The 4,932-nt window shown below is 40.1% G+C and overlaps 1 non-coding gene across 1 annotated transcript; it reads left to right on the plus strand.

Moving 5' to 3' along the window:
• Nucleotides 1-1,427: 1,427 nt before the first annotated feature.
• On the plus strand, nt 1,428-1,532 carry LOC129403877 (U6 spliceosomal RNA). The gene has a single exon (XR_008629532.1). It is a non-coding gene; the product is annotated as a U6 spliceosomal RNA (small nuclear RNA).
• The last annotated feature ends 3,400 nt before the right edge of the window (nt 1,533-4,932 follow it).

Here is a 4,932-nt window from a genome sequence, read left to right on the forward strand (position 1 = left end):
CCCTAATTGCAGCTTTAACTTTGCTATGTCAGTGTTAGCACTGTCAGGGATAAACTTCTAAAATGATAATACTTTGATTTAGTATTAAACTTTTACCATTCAGTGCATTTTGCCACCTATTATTTTCTTTTATCTTCACAAGGAGCACACAAGAGGGAGAGCAATTTTACAGAAGAACAAATAGCAGCCCGGTGGGTTATGCGACCCATGGAGGGTCAGTGAGTGATTTGAATAGTGCAACTGGGCTCCCACACCGTCTTTAGCCTCCCAGTTCACTCGCTCTTTTTTCCCAGAGACCAGGGACCACTCTACATTCACAAGACAGGAGTATTAGAAGAGGTGAGGCAGCAGAGTGCTGTTCAAGGGTTGAATATTCCAAAAATGCCAGCGAGGAAGGGAAAGAGGAAGGAAGGGATGAGGGAGGAAAACATCTTATTGGAAGGGAATTTTCAGCATAGCCATCCTTTATGTCTGGCAAATAACAATAGAAGAACTGTTCAGCTATCCCCATTGTAGTTACCCCTAGAGCCTTCGTGACTTCATAGACAGTTCTAGATTGCAGCAGTAGCAGGATGGTTGAACTGCAATCTGCTGAACAATTTTCAATGAAGCCAATTTTGCTAACCTTGCTAATTGGCTGTGGACACACTAGACATGATTCATTACTGGTTTTTAAAGGCTCAAATTACAATTTTTTACTTAAGTGTCTCTGTCCCCACACACATAAAGTCATTGAGGGTGATTTCAAGGTCCAGTAGATAGTATTTTTGTTTTGTTTAGCTTATTTTCTTTTTTTATTATTTTAGAGCATTACAAAGCTAGTCATGACTGGATTTCAGTCATACAGTATTCCAACAACCATCCCTCCACAAGTGTACATTTCCCAGCACCAGTGTCCCCAGGTTCCCTCCCATTATCCCCCACTACCCACCCCTTGCCTGCTTCTTTCACATGCACTCACTTGTTCACTTCCTCACTCTCTCTTCTTTTGGGCATCATGGTTTGCAATATTGATACTGAAACGTTATCAAGAATATCCCTTACCTAATTTTAACCCTCAGATCTTGTCCAGTGCGGTCATTCCCATTTCTATTTTGCAAGAAGTTCTACCAAAAGATTTGATCTCTCAGTTTGTCTTAAGAATAAGATGAAACTATGGACTTTCATTTGTAGCACTGCACTATAGCACTGTTGTCCTGTTGTTCATCGATTTGCTCAAGCAGGCACTGGTAACATCTCCATTATAAGACTTGTTACTGTTTTTGACATATTGAATACTCCATGGGTAGTTGCCAGGCTCTCCGAAAGAGATGGAGGAATCGAACCCAGGTCGGCCACGTGCAAGGCAAATGTCCTACCCACTGTGCTATCACTCCAGTTCAGTCTGATAACTATGGATAAAAATATGGAACGATTCATGAGTTTGCATGCTCGCTTTGGCAGCACATATACTAAAATCGGAATGATACAGAGAAGGTTAGCATGGCCTCTGTGCAAGGACTCCTATTTAAAGAAAGGAAATTAAGTGCATTAAATACAGCTACAGATATGATTTTTCTTACAGTTTAGGGATTGTGAGAATTCTCATACATCTTTTAACAAAATTTCACAAGAACCAGTTTAAAGTTTTATCTTTAGAGGAGCCAGATAGTGGATAGGGAATTTGCCTTCCATGTAGCTGATCTGGGTTCAATCCCTGGCACCCCATCTAGTCCCTGGGTATATCCAGGAGTGTTCCTTGAGCACAAAGCCAGGTTTAAGCCCTGAGCACCACAGAGGCTACACCCCTCAAAAAAAGTCAGTCTTTATTAATTATATCTTATTGTATGGAAAATGGCTTTGTGAGGTGTATAAGCACATATTATTTATTTCATTTTATACATGAGGGGATTAACTCAGAAACATAAGTGACCAACATGAGGGAAATAAATTGATAGAAGCAATATCAATTTTCTTAGCTCCTTGCCTAGGTCTCTTTTCTATATCAAGGTAGCCAAGTTGGAGATAATTTTGTAAAAATTGAACCCAAGTTATGGTTTGACCTCTAAGATAAAACATTCCAGAACCTGTTCAAGGAAGGAAAAACTCCCTCTTTTTTATCATGATGTTACTGAATATATTCCTCTGAAAACCTCTAAAGAATTCTAACAATCACTAAAAACAACTTTGCCTCAAAGGCCTAGCAAGATGCTTATGATGCATTCACAAACTCTTAAATTCAGAGCCACTTCATTCCTTATAAACGACAAGAGCATTTTCCAAAGGTAAAACAAAGGTGTTAAGGCAGGAAAGGCCTATAATAGAGGTAAGTAAAAATATGGGTTTTGAGAGCTCAAAGGAATCAGATGGACAAGGTAGAAACAAGGTTGAATAATATGGGCTGGATAACTAAAGTGCAGTGTTCACAGAGGGATTCTGCTATTCATGCTTCTTAATGTATTTTAAGGGAATGTGAAATTGTGTTTTATTTTTCCTTCCTTTTTTTTATGGAATCTCTGTGAAAAACACAGTTGCAAAGTTGTTCGTGATTGGGTTTCAGTCATAGAATATTCCAATTCCCATCCCTTCATCAGTGTACATTTCCCACCACCAATGTCGCAGTTTCCCTCCTGCCATCTACCCCCAAGCCTGTATGTCTGGCAGACACTTCCCCTTCCTCCATAACTTTCTCTTTCCCTCTTCTTTTAGGAATTGTGGTTTGTAGTAGAGGTACTGAGCTAGAGCGATAACACAGCAGTTAGGGCATTTGCCTTGCATGTGGCCGACCCTGGTTTGATTCCTCTGTCCCTCTCGGAGAGCTCAGCAAGCTACCAAGAGTATCCCGCCTACATGGTAGAGCTGGGCAAGCTACCCATGGGGTATTCAATATGCCAAAAACAGTAACAACAAGTCTCACATGGAGACATTACTTGTGTCCACTGGAGCAAATTGATGAGCAGGGATGACAGTGATACAGTGATACAGTAGAGGTACTGAAAGGTTAATATGTATATCATTTTTCTTCCTTTAGCACTCAGTTCTTGCCCAGAGTGATAATTTCCTACTACCATTGTCATATGCTCCCTTTTCTATCCTAATTGCGCTCCCCACCTACCACTTGTGGTGAGTTGTTTCTCTCAGTCCTCATTTCTACTGTCTTTGTGTATTAGTTTAATACAATGTTTCTTTTTTTATTTCCCACAAATAAGTGTAATCACTCTACATCTGTCCCTTACCCCCTGACTCATTTCACTCAGCATGACACTGTCCATATCCATCCATGTATAAGCAAATTTCATGACTTTATTTTTCCTATTGGCTGCATAATTTTCCATTGTGTAGATGTACCATACTTTCTTTATCCAATAATCTTAGACACTTGAGTTGTTTCCAGATTCTGGCTATTGTGAATGGTGCTGCAATGAACATACAAGTGTAGATGGCTTTTCTGCATTGTGTCTTTGGGCACCTAGTAAGGTATATTCCTGGGAGTAGTGTTAATGGGTCATCTGGTAGCTCAATTTCTAATTTTCTGAGGAATGCCCACATTGTTTTCTAAAAAGGTTGAATCAGTCGTCATTCCCACCAGCAATTAATGAGAGTCCCTTTCTCCCCGCATCTGCACCAGCACTGGTTGTTCTATTTGATGTGTGCCAGTCTCTGTGGCATGTGCTGCTCAGACTTTAAATATCAAGCCAGTCATTTGCTGATAAATGGTTGCATGAGCCAAAAGTCATGAACCAAAAGTCAAAAATATCTCCAGAATTTTGATCTGAGCAATTAGAAGTTGCACTTGACATTAACTGAGTCAAGAAAAAAGAGGAGATGGATTTCACTGTTTTGGGGGACTTATTAAATTTTATGTATCTACTAGATTATTGTGAGATTTGTTGTTACTGTTTTTGGCATATCAAAGAAGCCACGGGTAGATTGCCAGGCTCTGCAGGCGGGATACTTTCAGTAGCTTGCCGGGCTCTCTGAGAGGGATGGAAGAATAGAACCCGGGTCAACCGCATGCAAGGCAAATTCCCAACCCGCTGTGCTATTGCTGCAGTCTGGTGCCCACTTGAGCAAAATCAATGAACAATGGGACAATGAACAGTACTACAGTGCTACTACTAGATTATTACGTATAAACATCTAAGAGGTAGTTGATATACAACTAAATTTTCAAGAAGAAATCTGGGGTATACATAAATATCAGCACATTTTTGTGTGCAAATATTCAAAACTATGGCAACTAGCAGATTATAAGGTGTGAAGTACAAATAGGCTCAAAAACTAGAGCTCGAACCAATCTAGCACTAAGTATTTTGTGAGCTCTTATGGGGCCTCTTTGGACTTTCACTCAAGCATGAACCTGACAATATCTGAAGCAAAATACCCTGATAAAATTACAGGCTGAATCAGATTCAAATCAAAGGTCACACCTGAAGTTGGGCAAAGGCAAGGCCAAACCCATTCAAATCACAATGCTTTATATAATGGTATCTTACAACCTTTTTCTGACAGTGGTCCCCCTTCCTACCTTGTTTATTTCCTTTGGCCCCTGTCCTCTGGTCAGCCCTCTGGCCTGATGGTGTGACCCCCAATTTATATGATTTTCTCCTGTAGCCCCCTTGGACTATCCTGAGGTCCAAAAGCAGGCATACGCTCCCTGGTTGAGAAATGCAGATGTATGCAGAGATCTGAGACAGACATTAAACAGGTTACTACAATGCCCACTACACTAACCATATGCCTTTAGGCTTTTCTCATATTCCTGTGAGAAGCTAGACTTTAACATTAGGATTATATCTGAAGAATCAACTTGGCTATCACAGAGTATTCAACATAATTCCCATTGCAAAGCAAATATTCAAAAATTTAAATAATCTTTTCTCTTAGCCTAGATCCCCACAAAAGTATAGTTTTCTCTGAGCTTGGTTCCCCATAAAAATTCTGAATCAAAGG

Source organism: Sorex araneus, chromosome 3, assembly GCF_027595985.1.
Source record: "Sorex araneus isolate mSorAra2 chromosome 3, mSorAra2.pri, whole genome shotgun sequence".
Lineage (NCBI taxonomy): Eukaryota > Metazoa > Chordata > Mammalia > Eulipotyphla > Soricidae > Sorex > Sorex araneus.